The sequence below is a fragment of the Entelurus aequoreus genome, linkage group LG13 (assembly GCF_033978785.1).
Source record: "Entelurus aequoreus isolate RoL-2023_Sb linkage group LG13, RoL_Eaeq_v1.1, whole genome shotgun sequence".
NCBI lineage: Eukaryota > Metazoa > Chordata > Actinopteri > Syngnathiformes > Syngnathidae > Entelurus > Entelurus aequoreus.
This window is the reverse complement of record NC_084743.1, coordinates 35281484-35297520: the sequence shown is the minus strand read 5'-3', so window position 1 is coordinate 35297520 and position 16037 is coordinate 35281484. Positions and strand designations below refer to the sequence as shown.

The 16037-nt window shown below is 39.0% G+C and overlaps 1 long non-coding RNA gene across 1 annotated transcript in view; it reads left to right on the top strand.

Annotated features, from left to right (window-relative positions):
* The window catches only part of LOC133663842 (uncharacterized), a 48963-nt gene extending 46777 nt beyond the window's left edge, over positions 1-2186 (top strand). The window contains exon 2 of the long non-coding RNA XR_009828420.1: positions 1884-2186. This is a non-coding gene — a long non-coding RNA (uncharacterized LOC133663842). The remainder of the gene's footprint in view (positions 1-1883) is intronic.
* Positions 2187-16037: the final 13851 nt, after the last annotated feature.

Below are 16037 nucleotides of genomic sequence, written 5' to 3'. Positions count from 1 at the left end.
GTAATTTCCCTTTCAAGGAGTCGTACAAATTGTTTACTTGTGCAAAGCTGGACAGCCAGTTAACATCGAAATGCATTGATAAGCACACAAGGTTGGTGTTGTATTTCAATGAAGTCAAAAGGTAAACATGGTAGGCTAGGTTACTAGGATTTAGAAGCTACACAACAGCTAAGCATACAATAGCACACACGCAAGACATATGAAATAAGTAGGGCTGTCTAACGGTTACAATATTTAATCTTAATTGATCACACTTACTTCATAGTTAACTCAAAATGAATCGCGATAATCGCAGATAAATACAATTGTATTTATTATTTTATTTAAGACAGGTACGTTTCTAGTTGTATTACCATGACTGGACAATTAGTTTGCTTTAATTACTTTTTTTTTTTTTTTAAACATTATGCTTTTTTTAAACAATTCAACACAAAAGGGACATAAACTCACTTTAATGACAATAAGTGCTTAAAGGCCTACTGAAACCCACTACTACCGACCACGCAGTCTGATAGTTTATATATCAATGATGAAATCTTCACATTGCAACACATGCCAATACGGCCAGGTTAACTTATAAAGTGCAATTTTAAATTTCCCGGGGAACTTCCAGTTGAAAACATCTATGTATGATGACGTTTGCGCGTGACGTCAATGGTTGAAACGGAAGTATTGGGACACATACAAAAAGCTCTGTTTTCATCGCAAAATTCCACAGTATTCTGGACATCTGTGTTGGTGAATCTTTTGCAATTTGTTTAATGAACAATGGAGACTGCAAAGAAGAAAGCTGTAGGTGGGATCTGTGTATTAGCGGCTGGCTGCAGCAACACAACCAGGAGGACTTTGAGTTGGATAGCAGACGCGCTATCCGACGCCGCCGACCGCATCGATGATCGGGTGAAGTCCTTCGTCGCACCGTCGATCGCTGGAACGCAGTTGAGCACGGATGTTGATGAGCAGATGAGGGCTGGCGTAGGTGGAGCGCTAAGGTTTTTATCATAGCTCTGACAAGGTCCCATAGCTAAGTTAGCTTCAATGGCGTCGTTAGCAACAGCATTGCTAGGCTTTGACAGGCGGCACAGCATTAACTGTGTAGTTACAGGTCCAGTGTTTGGTTCGGTGTCTCCTGATAGTAGTATTGTTGATCTTCTGTCTATCCTTCCAGTCAGGGGCTTATTTCTTTTGTTTCTATCTGCATTTAAGCACGATGCTATCACCTTAGCTCCGTAGCTAAAGTGCTTCACCGATGTATTGTCGTGGAGATAAAAATCACTGTGAATGTCCATTTCATGTTCTCGACTCTCATTTTCAAGAGGATATAGTATCTGAGGTGGTTTAAAATACAAATCTGTGATCCACAATAGAAAAAGGAAAAAGTGTGGAATCCAATGAGCCCTTTTACCTAAGTTATGTTCAGAGCGAAAAAAGATACGTCCTGCACTGCACTATAGTCGTTTACACTCACGTTCCTCATCCACAAATCTTTCATTCTCGCTCAAATTAATGGGGAAATCGTCGCTTTCTCGGTCCGAATCGCTCTCGCTGCTGGTGTAAACAATGGGGAAATGTGAGGAGCCCTTCAACTTGCGACGTCACGCTACTTGCGGTACAGGCAAGGCTTTTTTATCAGCGACCAAAAGTTGCGAACTTTATCGTCAATGTTCTCTACTAAATAATACAATTTAATATTCAGCCTGCTAAGCATTCTGTAATTGTGGACCATCAATCAGAACAGGTTTTAAAATAATATACACTTTATTTCAATGTGCCAGAAAACATTTATTTAGGTAAGACTATCACAGATTACATTACAAAACATTTTGACAAAGCATAATCATAATCCATCCATCTATTCATTTTCTACCGCTTGTCCCTTTCAGGATCACGGGGGGTGCTGGAGCCTATCTCAGCTGCTGAGATACACCCTGGACAAGTCGCTACCTCATCACAGGGCCAACACAGATAGACAGACAACATTCACACTCACATTCACACACTAGGGCCAATTTAGTGTTGCCAATCAAGCATGATCATAATGTAAGATGATTTTTCATTTTGTTATTTTGTTAGACTGGAAGTGATGCGTAGCGCTTTCATTGTGAAGCCGGCAGTGTGTGATTGATATGAGAAGCGGTGTCTTGACATATTTTGACGAAAGTCTCCGATTAAAAAGTGACTCTCAACTTCCTGTCTACCGTCTTTTTGTCTGGTGATCTTTTATTCCATCTTACTAAAGCAGTTAGTGTAACAATCTACATTTTATGTTATCAATTAGGGCTGCGAATCTTTGGGTATCCTGCAATTTGATTCAATATCGATTCTTGGGGTCACGATTCGATTCAAAATCGATTCTTAGGGTCACGATTCGATTGGAAATCGATTTTTTTTCGATTCAACGCGATTCTCGATTCAAAAACTATATTTTCCCGATTCAAAACAATTCTCTATTCATTCAATACATAGGATTTCAGCAGGATCTACCCCAGTCTGCTGACATGCAAGCAGAGTAGTAGATTTTTGTAAAAAGCTTTTATAATTGTAAAGGACAATGTTTTATCAACTGATTGCAATAATGTAAATTTGTTTTAACTATTAAATTAACCAAAAATATGACTTATTTTATCTTTGTGAAAATATTGGACACAGTGTGTTGTCAAGCTTATGAGATGCGATGCAAGTGTAAGCCACTGTGACACTATTGTTCTTTTTTAAATTGTTTTTATAAATGTCTAATGATAATGCCAATGAGGGATTTTTAATCACTGCTATGTTGGAATTGTAACTAATTTCGATACTGTCATTTTTGTTTCACTACTTTTGGATTGTTCTGTGTCGTGTTTGTGTCTCCTCTCAATTGCTCTGTTTATTGCTGTTCTGAGTGTTGCTGGGTCGGGTTTGGTTTTGTAATTGGATTGCATTGTTATGGCATTGCTGTGTATTGTTTTGTTGGATTGATTAATTTAAAAAAAAAAAAAAAAAAAAAAAAAATACAATAAATACAAAAAAAATAGAATAATAAAAAAAAAAAAATTAAAATAAAAAAATCGATTTTTAAAGAATGAGAATCAATTCTGAATCACACAACGTGAGAATCGCGATTTGAATTCGAATCTATTTTTTCCCACACCCCTATTATCAATGCACTAAACTGTAATGTAAACACGGACGCTCCTCCTCTGCAAGTGGCAAAGCGTGCCAGCAATCGAAAATAAAATAGTCTTGTCTCGTCGGGAGAACGACTTACCATGGCTTTGGATCTGAGATTTCTATAATGTCCCATTTTTCTTTGAGCATTCCTGCTCGCTATTAAGCCCTCGCCATTACTTTCCCCTACGCTACGGAATGGACTGAGGGTCAAAAAGGAGTCAGAACTCATGCGCGTTAATTGTGTGTTAAAAACATTAGCGCCGTTAAAGGAACTTATAGTTAACACATTTTTATCGTGTTAACTTTGACATCCCTTGTAATAAATGTTCTTAATTTGACAATATTGCAGTCTAAAACTGTACATTTGTCATTATAAACAAGTAAAAAATAATTATAGTTGCATCTTGCTTACACTTTAAACTAAAACAAAATGTTTTAGTTTAAACTAAGGAGATGGTCATGTTTTTGGTATTTACCCATGAAAATTCTGGTGCTAAAGTAAAAAGTGAATGATAATTGCTTACAGAGTTGGGGTAAATGTTTAGTGACAATCCTGGAACGGATTATGATGCCTTCAGGATAACATTCTCCCGGGATATTCTGGACAATTGAGAGATCCCACGGCATACCGGCAAGAATAATGTTCCATCTGGCCCGGGAATGTTTTAAGATCCCCCAGGAAGAGCTGGTGGTGTTGGCTTGGGTTTGTGACATCTGGGATGTTTTATGTTGCCTGCTGCCCATGTGGCCTTGACCAAAAAGTATGTTTTTACCCACATTGTAAGTCACTGTCGCAGTGCATGGATTTAGAGATTAAAAACCCTTCTAAAAATAATATATGGTATTTTGAAACCATGAATACACACAATTGTAAGTCCAGTTGAAAATTGCAATCATTTACATTTTGCACTCCTTAAAGGCCTACTGAAACCCACTACTACCAACCACGCAGTCTGATAGTTTATATATCAATGATGAAATCTTAACATTGCAACACATGCCAATACGGCCGGGTTAACTTATAAAGTGCAATTTTAAATTTCCCGCTAAACTTCCGGTTGAAAACGTCTATGTATGATGACGTTTGCGCGTGACGTCACGGAGTGAACGGAAGTAATGGCACACCATTGTGTCCCAATACAAACAGCTCTGTTGTCATCGAAAAATTCCACAGAATTCTGGACATCTGTGTTGGTGAATCTTTTGCAATTTGTTTAATGAACAATGAAGACTGCAAAGAAGAAAGCTGTAGCTGGGATCGGTGTATTAGCGGCGGACTACAGCAACACAATCAGGAGGACTTTGAAATGGATAGCAGACGCGCTACCGTGAGTACAGCTTTGGCTTCCAAACATTTGATCGCTTGCCCGTACGTGCGTGGCGCTATGTGCATGTCACGTACGTAACTTTGGGGAAATATATGTTTCTTGCCGACTCTGATGGCGGCCGGGGTGTCGTCGAAAGCTACAACGCCCGCCGCCGCACCGCTGTCCTCACCTTGACTTCCTCCGTCTCCGGGCCGCCGACCGCATCGGTGATCGGGTGAAGTCCTTCGTCGCGCCGTCGATCACTGGAACGCAGGTGAGCACGGATCGTGATGAGCAGATGAGAGCTGGCGTAGGTGCAGAGCTAATGTTTTTAGCATAGCTCTGTCGAGGTCCCGTAGCTAAGTTAGCTTCAATGGTGTCGTTAGCAACAGCATTGTTAAGCTTTGCCAGGCTGGAATGCATTAACCGTGTATGTCCATGGTTTAATAGTATTGTTGATTTTCTGTCTATCCTTCCAGTCAGGGGTTTATTTCTTTTGTTTCTATCTGCATTCTATCACGTTAGCTCCGTAGCTAAAGAGCTTCGCCGATGTATTGTCGTGGAGATAAAAGTCACTGTGAATGTCCATTCCGCGTTCTCGACTCTCATTTTCAAGAGGATATAGTATTCGAGGTGGTTTAAAATACAAATCTGTGATCCACAATAGAAAAAGGAGAAAGTGTGGAATCCAATGAACCCTTGTACCTAAGTTACGGTCAGAGCGAAAAAAGATACGTCCTGCACTGCACTCTAGTCCTTCACTCTCACGTTCCTCACCCACGAATCTTTCATCCTCGCTCAAATTAATGGGGTAATCGTCGCTTTCTCGGTCCAAATCGCTCTCGCTGCATTGTAAACAATTGGGAAATGTGAGGAGCCCTTCAGCCTGTGACGTCACGCTACTTCTGATACAGGCAAGGCTTTTTTTTATCAGCGACCAAAAGTTGCGAACTTTATCGTCGATGTTCTCTACTAAATCCTTTCAGCAAAAATATGGCAATATCGCGAAATGATCAAGTATGACACATAGAATGAATCTGCTATCCCCGTTTAAATTTAAAAAAATCATTTCAGTAGGCCTTTAAAATGCAAAAAAAAATAAAAAATGGAAGTGAGACAAAATACAATTGCAAACAAGCATTAAAGTGAATGCTGTTCATCAGCTGATCAAAGTTTTAAGACCACAGCTAAAAAATATGAAAAAAAAAAAAGAAATACAAATGTCAAAAAAGGCTATTGTAGTTTATATATAATAAAACAAATAGTTGTGGGCATGCTTGATGTCAGTGTTATCAGGAGGCTAGTGGTGAATATATCTTCACGGAGGACACCCACTGTGAGATGTCCATGTTTGTAAACTTCCATTGCTGGCTATCTCCAAAAGACACAGGAGGGTCCAAAAGAGTGAGGTTATTCCTCTGGAAAAAGTCCATTAAAAAAGCATCACTAGTCATTAGGTCCTTCAGTTATGAGGAATGAACATGCAACATCTCCACGTATCCAGCTGCAGTTTGATACACGTAAAGCTCCATTGTTCCACTGAAGGAAAAAAGATCATGTTGTGTAGAAAACACTTCAGGTGGGGTCTTCTTGTCATACCAGTAACGTTAAAAGCCAGCGTTAAGTTTTTTTTTTTATCATCACAGAGTAAAAGTTATTCTATTTTTTGTCACATATTTGGTGCTTTCCTATTAATTTGTGTTGTTGAAGGAGAAAACATGTGCCAGTTTCAACGTGCGGGACATAACTCGAAAGCAGATGCCGTTCAGTAAAAACATAGCAAGAATTATAATGAAGAGGATACTGTTTATTTGCTTCACAAATTAAAAGAACGGAACATTTTGAACTGCATCGCTGGGAGAAAAAAAAGAAACTAAGATTCAAGGAAATGGAGAATGTCGACTTAATTCAAACTCCCGGATGAAATACGAATGAGCTGGAAGGGAAGCAAGTATATTACAAGGCAACAAATACAATGTACACAAACCTCTTCATGCTGCATTTGTGCACTCCAAACCGATTAACAATAACTCTGTGTATATATGTATATACACTACCGTTCAAAAGTTTGGGGTCACCCAAACAATTTTGTGGAATAGCCTTCATTTCTAAGAACAAGAATAGACTGTCGAGTTTCAGATGAAAGTTCTCTTTTTCTGGCCATTTGGAGCGTTTAATTGACCCCACAAATGTGATGCTCCAGAAACTCAATCTGCTCAAAGGAAGGTCAGTTTTGTAGCTTCTGTAATGAGCTAAACTGTCTTCAGATGTGTGAACATGATTGCACAAGGGTTTTCTAATCATCAATTAGCCTTCTGAGCCAATGAGCAAACACATTGTACCATTAGAACACTGGAGTGATAGTTGCTGGAAATGGGCCTCTATACACCTATGTAGATATTGCACCAAAAACCAGACATTTGCAGCAAGAATAGTCATTTACCACATTAGCAATGTATAGAGTGTATTTCTTTAAAGTTAAGACTAGTTTAAAGTTATCTTCATTGAAAAGTACAGTGCTTTTCCTTCAAAAATAAGGACATTTCAATGTGACCCCAAACTTTTGTACGGTAGTGTATATATATATATATATATATATATGTATATATATATATATATATATATATATATATATATATATATATATATATATATATATATATATATATATATATATATATATAATAACTCTCCTTCATTCCGCACTCCATCCAGCTGTATAATCACTCGCCATACAACAATAGATGATATTTGTCTATTACCTGACCGCTTCTATGTTAGCTACCTCTCTTTGTCTATAATGTATATTTTCTGCTGGATCTACTCTTTATTTTATGCTGCCCTTTTTTTTTTGCTGCAGCTGTTACATATACTGTATTGTACATGGTAATTGGGATTTTTTATATATTGTATATATAATATTCAAATATAATATATCAGTATATATTATATACCATATACACTACCGTTCAAAAGTTTGGGGTCACATTGAAATGTCCTTATTTTTGAAAGAAAAGCACTGTACTTTTCAATGAAGATAACTTTAAACTAGTCTTAACTTTAAAGAAATACACTCTATACATTGCTAATGTGGTAAATGACTAATCTAGCTGCAAATGTCTGCTTTTCGGTGCAATATCTACATAGGTGTATAGAGGCCCATTTCCAGCAACTATCACTCCAGTGTTCTAATGGTACAATGTGTTTGCTCATTGGCTAAGAAGGCTAATTGATGATTAGAAAACCCTTGTGTGATCATGTTCACACATCTGAAAACAGTTTAGCTCGTTACAGAAGCTACAAAACGGACCTTCCTTTGAGCAGATTGAGTTTCTGGAGCATCACATTTGTGGGGTCAATTAAACGCTCAAAATGGCCAGAAAAAGAGAACTTTCATCTGAAACTCGACAGTCTATTCTTGTTCTTAGAAATGAAGGCTATTCCACAAAATTGTTTGGGTGACCCCAAACTTTTGAACGGTAGTGTATATAATATGTAAATATTACATATATGTTATATTTTATATTGCTACTATGGTACATTTTTAGACTACTTTATACCTTTTGTTTTTGCCCTCTTTTTGTGCCCTTGTATGCATTATCCTTCCATCTTTATCCTTTCCATCCTTTGTAACTGAGCTACTGTGTCGAACAATTCCCTTTGTGGAACATTAAAGTTTGTCTAAGTCAAAGTTTAAGTCTAAGTGTTCCCCACAACTGGCAAGATAGTACAATAGTACAATAACAACCTTCATCTGGAACAGTATCGGCCAGAGCACAGGGTTTTTTCTTCGGATTTAAAACTTCCTCCATATATCCACAGAGCATAATAAATGAACTCCGAGACATTGAAAAGTTTTGTTTCAATGATTCGCGTCCCAAAATTCCCTTGAAAAATCTCTCTCCCGGTGGTCTTTCTTTGCTTAGGACCCGCATTCGCTCCGAGACCTTCTTGGTAGTAGCGTCATGTTTGTAGTGCAATTTAAGATAATTTCTTCATGCTGTTTGCAATTTAACATCTGCATAGCCATTACAGATATAATATCTGTAATCTGTGGCAATATTACAGCGGACATTATGTACAACAGAGCTTGTAAGGAGCCGCAGATGCCTGGTGTGATGTCATAGATCAAATAAGCGTGCACCCCGCCCCTCTTTTTGCTAGCAGCAACCTCAAGTGCATGTTTTGCTTTGAGATGATATTTTAAACTTGACCTGCTTCGACGAAAAGTTCGTCACTGCAGTATGTACAAACTACCTTAGTTTTATCAAAAGTTCTGTTGGAGAGCGTTTTAAAACGAAATTGGCCGCCTAACACACCGCTGGGACTGTGACATATTTGGGGAGATTTTGACAAGGTGGGGCCTCGATGACATCACTAGTCAAAAAATTTATTTTACAATCACTTAAAAACTTTAACGGCACAAACGAAAACTTTTATGGCACAAACAAACACAAACGTAGTGTTATTTTATTATTTGCAACTATATACATCACACAAGTGATGTACACTGCATCCAAACTTTAAGTGTAATATACCTTCCAGAGACGCGTAAAAACAAAAGTATTTAAGTCGATGGGAGAATATGCCGAAGGCCAAATTTAAGTGTTGCCCAATCCACAGTGCGCATCATGGATGAACGAGCGTAGTGACAGACTTACACTACCGTTCAAAAGTTTGGGGTCACCCAAACAATTTTGTGGAATAGCCTTCATTTCTAAGAACAACAATAGACTGTTGAGTTTCAGATGAAAGTTCTCTTTTTCTGGCCATTTTGAGCGTTTAATTGACCCCACAAATGTGATGCTCCAGAAACTCAATCTGCTCAAAGGAAGGTCAGTTTTGTAGCTTCTGTAACGAGCTAAACTGTTTTCAGATGTGTGAACATGATTGCACAAGGGTTTTCTTATCATCTGTTAGCCTTCTGAGCCAATGAGCAAACACATTGTACCATTAGAACACTGGAGTGATAGTTGCTGGAAATGGGCCTCTATACACCTATGTAGATATTGCACCAAAAAACAGACATTTGCAGCTAGAATAGTCATTTACCACATTAGCAATGTATAGAGTGTATTTCTTTAAAGTTAAGACTAGTTTAAAGTTATCTTCATTGAAAAGTACAGTGCTTTTCTTCAAAAATAAGGACATTTCAATGTGACCCCAAACTTTTGAACGGTAGTGTAAGTTAAGCGGTAGAAAGGTGCACAGCCAGAATACGTGCAATTGTGCACGGCGACTTAAAAACAGCGTAAGTCCATTCCAGATGTGTCCCGATACAACTTTTTAACTCTTAATACGATACTGATATTGGTGCCTACTGTTATAAATCTGATACGATATATGCAGAAATAATACATACTTTTGTTATTTAGCAGTGTTCAATGTTGGAGAAGGTTTGAAGGAGTAAAATTAGTCAAACAGAGAACAATGGTAGGTGTAAAAAACACTAACTTAACCATCTGAAATGGATTTACAGGGTCGCTAATGTGAAGTGGAGTGGTAATTATTTTTTGACGGCACCTAATGGTCACAATAATTCATGAAGTTAAGCTCATGATGCTGTAAGTTCAATGATGCGAACACGTTTGTTACTGGATGATTTCTAAAACGCTTCTGCCTCAGAGACTTTTAGTAAGTGTAAGTAATATGCAACAATAATTATTGGATACTTGTAAAAACTTATATAAATACTTGACAAATGTGCTGTTTCAGACTGAAATGTTGTTCAATTAGGGAAACTTAATTGCTTAGCTTGTGTGCTATATTGTGCTTAGCTGTTGTGTAGCTGCTAGCTACTAGTAGCTTATAGCCTACCATGTCCACCTTTTGTAAATGACTTGACTGAAATACACGAAAAGCCCAACCTTGTGTGCTTATTGGAAGACATTTAGATGTTAACTGGCTTTGCAAAAATAAACACGCTGCTGGACTGCTTGTATGCATGCAAGCTGATATCAACCGATGCTTTTTTTTTTTTTAGCTGATATCGCACCAATGTACGATATCAATATCAAATTGGGACATCTTTAATAAATCACCAGAAATGATTCCCGGGCGCGGCACCGCTGCTGCCCACTGCTCCCCTCACCTCCCAGGGGGTGAACAAGGGGATGGGTCAAATGCAGAGGACAAATTTCACCACACCTAGTGTTCATTGGTACTTTAACTTTATATAGGTTAGTTTTTCCTCATACCTAACTTTGTTCTCTGTTTGAGTCATTTCACTTTATCAAACCTGTTCTAACTTTCCACACTACTAAATAACCATGATATACATATATGATTCCTGCTGATATCGTATCAGACGACTATCGGCCTATACTCACGGCTCCGATATTGGAACTGTAAACAAGTTGTATAGACTCTCCCCTAATACATACAGTCTTTGATGGTCAAATGAATTATACTTTCTCATTTATTCATGTACATTATGGCTGCCTTATTTAGTAAAAATGTGTACAGTTCAATTGTGTTTTTGATATCGCGCTACAACACTTCATAAAACACACTAACGCAAAACAAGTGCCACCTGTTGAAAGAAGAAACATTTACAGCTGCAGTTTATGGAATGCTTCCATAACACAAGCCCCTTCCAAATAGTTTCATAATAGTCGTAAATGGGACAGTGAAAACAGGACAATGGTGTTACTGGGCTGTGGTGAGAGACAGCATCCAAACTGTTTACATTGGACCCAGTCAGGCATAAACGCACACACACACGCACACACTCCCACTCTCCACACATAACGTCTTTGTCTCTGCATCTCCTGGCCTGTGTGTGCTGCTCCACTCTGTGCTATTTCCTAGCACACCTCTCTCCATGGCAAGGCAGGGGTCAAAGGTTAAAATGTCTGACCTTGTTTCTGGCAGGATCTGCCCCAGGTCACTCACGAACAAACACACCTTTTTGCTTGGTTTGTTGTAGTTTGGGTACTCTGTCGCGTACGCAACAATTAGCTGTATTAACGATCTGCATGATGGGATCACGTCACGGAAAGAGAATGTTATCAAAGTTCAAACATTTGTTCAGTTAGGTCGGCGCTCTCCAATTTTGCTCACGTCAAAAACATTTTTAAAACTGAGCCAATTGGAAAAGCAACAGTAACTGCTTTGCTTGCACATTTTGAACCCTCTGATCCTCAATGTTGTCATATTTGATCCACTGCTGATTTAGCAAGTTTACCTTCCTATGAAGATATGAACAGTCTGTTTGATGAGTGTACATCATTTTCACAACATGTACAGGACATGTTCTAAAAATGATGTACTGTTCATGTCTTCACAAGAGTGCAAACTTGCTAAATCAGCAGGAAACCAGATTTTTTTCTCCGCTGTATATTGAATAAAAAATATCAGATTTAGTCAAAGAAAATCTTGAGGCAATCTTCTAGACTAGTTCTTCTTTCTCTAATGCGACTCAGGGCCTCTTTACCAGAGGTGGGTAGAGTAGACAAACATTTTTTTTTACTTAAGAGTAAAATGACTCAATAAAAATTAAAAGTAGTCATCCATTACTCGAGTAAGTAACCAGGGGAAAATCTATTTAAGTACTGTACTGAGTAACTGGATAGAAATTGAAAAATTTTGGTCCCAGTATTGATTCCTGGGATACTCAATAAGATACTGTATTTTCCGGGCTATATAGTGCACCAGTATTTAGGTTCCCACTGAATTTTACAACAAATAAATATTTTTACATATATTAGCTGCACCGGACCATAAGCCACGGATACAGTATATACCGATACACAGTGTTGGGTTGGTTACTGAAAACCAGGAACTAGTTAGTTACTAGTTACTTTATTTCAAAAGTAAGTCAGTTACTAACTCAGTTACTTACACCAAAAAGTAATGCGTTACTGTGAAAAGTAACTATTTAGTTACTTATTTTTTAGATTTTTTTTTTTAAGGCTCCCATTAATGCCCTTTTAGCCTTCATTTTAGTACTGTTATTGCACTGGAGAATAATACAATCTGTTGATCAACTTGACATGCATTTGAATCACTGAACTCTAAGCAATGTGGTCTACATACAACACACAAAGACACAGATATGTTTCAAAAGGACAATTTATTTTGGGCCAGAACAAATTGACAAAACTATTTCAAATAGCTGCAACATAACATACATAAGTAACAAACAGCATAATAATAATAACACAACATGTCACAACATAGCTGTAAACCTGGCTTCACCCAAGGAAGGCACACATGACATGATTATATGTCATGTCACTATATACCGCACACATACTGCTATACACACGCCTAACCAAGCGTTTTATTCTCTCAAGGAATTGTGAAATAAAATCATGTCTTCAGGAGATCAACTCTGTGGCCTGGCCCACTAGCATCCCTCTTTATGTTTGTGAACATTATAATCTATACATTTAGAGCAGAGGTCTCAAACACGCGGCCCGCGGGCCAATTGCGGCCCGCGAGACGTTATTTTGCGGCCCCCACCTTAATATGAAAGTTAAATGTTAGTGCGGCCCGCGAGTTTTAAATGAATGGCGCTTGACAGCGTTGTGTGCGGAGCTGAAGGAATCTACCAATCACGGTGTGGCGAGGGCGTGCCTTGATGGCACTGCTTTGATGGCACTGCCTTAAGTGTCCTCCAGAAACTGTCAACGCATCATCTTTTTCTCCATACAAACAGCTGCCGGCCCAGACACATGTAGTATGAGGCTTCTGCAGACACACGCAAGTTATTGCAAGACATACTTGAGGAACAGCTATACATGTCACACTGAGGGTGGTCATATTTTATTTTTTAACACTGTTACAAATATGCGCCACACTGTGAACCCACACCAAACAAGAATGACAAACACATTTCGGGAGAACATCCGCACCTAAACACAACATAAACACAACAGGACAAATACCCAGAATCCTTTGCAGCCCTAACTCTTCCGGGCTACAAAAACACCCCCTACCCCCAACCCCGTCTCCTCCCAATCCCGCCCACCTCAACCCCCCCACATACACCTCAACCCCCCCCTATCTCCCAAATTCGGAGGTCTCAAGGTTGGCAAGTATGCATTGACGTCACTTGCGTGATGCAAGCAGAGAAACATTTTGCCGCTTTTCCACGACACCCGTTCACGCTCTTCCTCCCTCCCTCCCTGCCTCCCTCGCTCGCCCGCCTGCTCGCTCCCGCCCCCGTTGTAAACAGTCCGGGCGGGGAAGACGAGCACTCCGCCGAAGGACTGAGCGACAATACAAAAGTGTGGTGCACTGGACCCCAGCGCTGATACTCCGACAGAGAGTCGCTGGGCGAATCAGACGTGTAACACGTTAGTGGTGATGTTAGCCCGTTCGGGGCTAATTGTGCTACCGTAACTGTAAACTCCACGGCGAGCCCCCCTCCTTCCCCTCCCGTTGGCTCCAGACAGAGACGATTTTTGATGCAATATTTCTTTGTTGAGCATAGGGGCACCCCAACGTGTCTTTCATTTCATTTCATTTTTATTTATCTCCTTCATTGATGTGCATCTTTGATCGATAGACAATTAAACCACAATTATTCAATTATACATTTACACACCAATGCCTGAGAAGGAGCAGGATGAAGAAAAATCGTATATTTTTCTGCCCCCTTCAACATAATACGTAGTCTTACTTAATGATATCATATAAACCAACAAATACATCCAAATATAACGAAAACAAACAAAAAAACACACAAAAAAACACAAGAAGTGCAAGACTTCATGATGTACAAACCGAACAAAAAAACAAAAGTAATATACACCTCACAGGATGATACAAAACAAATACAAAACCAGGCAAAAAATAAGTAAAATAATAAATATAAAGCAAAATGTAAACACTTATGGCTGTCCATATGATCTTATTGTTCTGTCTTTATATAGTTTTTCAATTGGAATATATTTTTACAATCTTTTATCTCATTGTAAAGAGAATTCCATAGTTTAACCCCCACCACTGATATGCACATTTGTTTTAAAGTTGTCCTTGAATACTGATGTTGGAAATGACCTTTTCTTCTATGCTCTTCATTCTCAGAAGTGATGACAAACATTTTTTGTAAATTTGCTGGTAATGTTTTACTTTTAGCCTTAAACATGACACATAACGTCTGTAACTTTACTAGCTCCTGTAATTTCAATAAACCGGAATTAATAAATAATATGTTAGTGTGTTCTAAGTAATCTACTTTATGAATAATCCTAATGGCTCTTTTCTGTAGTTGATACAGAGAAAGTTGCGATGCACAAGGAATACAATTTGAAACATCATTATACAACTAGACATGCTGAGGAGTATGCAAAATACCAGGGAGATGAGAGAGTGAACCGGGTTGCAAATTTTAAAACCAGTCTACTGAGGCAACAAGATTTCGTCAAGAAAGCAAGCGAAAAGAGCGATGCAGCAGTCAAAGCTAGCTACATGGTGAGTGAGATGGTTGCTACGGCGGGAAAGCCATTCAAAGAAGGTGAATTCATTAAAAAGTGCATGATAGATTTTTTTTAAGAAATCTTTTTTTGCGGCCCAGCCTCACCCAGTTTCTGCATCCAGTGGCCCCCAGGTAAATTGAGTTTGAGACCCCTGATTTAGAGTGATGTGATGATGAAACACTCTAGAAATCTAGAATGAAAGAGTATATAAGATCATTGACAAAGTGTGTGTACCTTCAGTGCTGAATGATGAGCAGAGGCAGAGTTTGGAGTGCCTTCTTTAGCTTGCTTTCCATTTTTTTGTGCTCACTGTCCACTCTGTCCAGGTACTTGGAACATGTTTTCGTGCCATTTGACGCCCGCTATCATGCTAACTAGCTGCCTGAAAGCGGGTGACCCCACTGTAGAAATAGCCTGCATGTCTTCTAGCACATACGCTGCAATGGCTCTATCAATGTTGTCCTGGCTAGCAGTCCCTCCGTTAAAATCCTTAGGTGGTGGTGGAGGTGGAGGTGAAGTGGCATCGGAGTCTGTGTCTCTCTTTACTAGCTTTGTCGAAGCATGTTTATTTTGTAGCTGTTTCAGCAGATTTGAATTGCTATTTTGGGCAGTAGATAGGATCTTTGATCCAAGACACAACTTACATTTAACTAAAATGTTCTTTTCTTTGTGCTCGACAAAAGAAAATTAGTGAGAACATCTCCGTGTTAAGAAACTCGGCTTCGGCTCCGCCATGATGTCTTGTTAGTAAACACAGACACGCCCCCCCACCCCCCACACACACACGCACAGCGCGCCTCTTGTCTTCCTTGTGACACAGGAAGAATCAGAAGGACGACACCGCAACTCTCCAATAAAACACACTCAGATCTTCTTAGTTTCTAGCCGATACTATATAAAAAAATAACGTAAAATAACGCAGTAACGCATCATGTAGTAACGGTAACTGAGTTACTGAATATAAAAAATAACACGTTAGACTACTAGTTACTGACAAAAATAACGGCGTTACAGTAATGTTACAGTAACGTTACTTTGTAACGCGTTAGTCCCAACACTGCCAATACGAAAGATTTTCCATCCATCTATTTTCTACCGCTTGTCCCTTTTGGGGTCGTGGGGGGTTGCTGTATTCAGCTGTATTCGGGCGTAA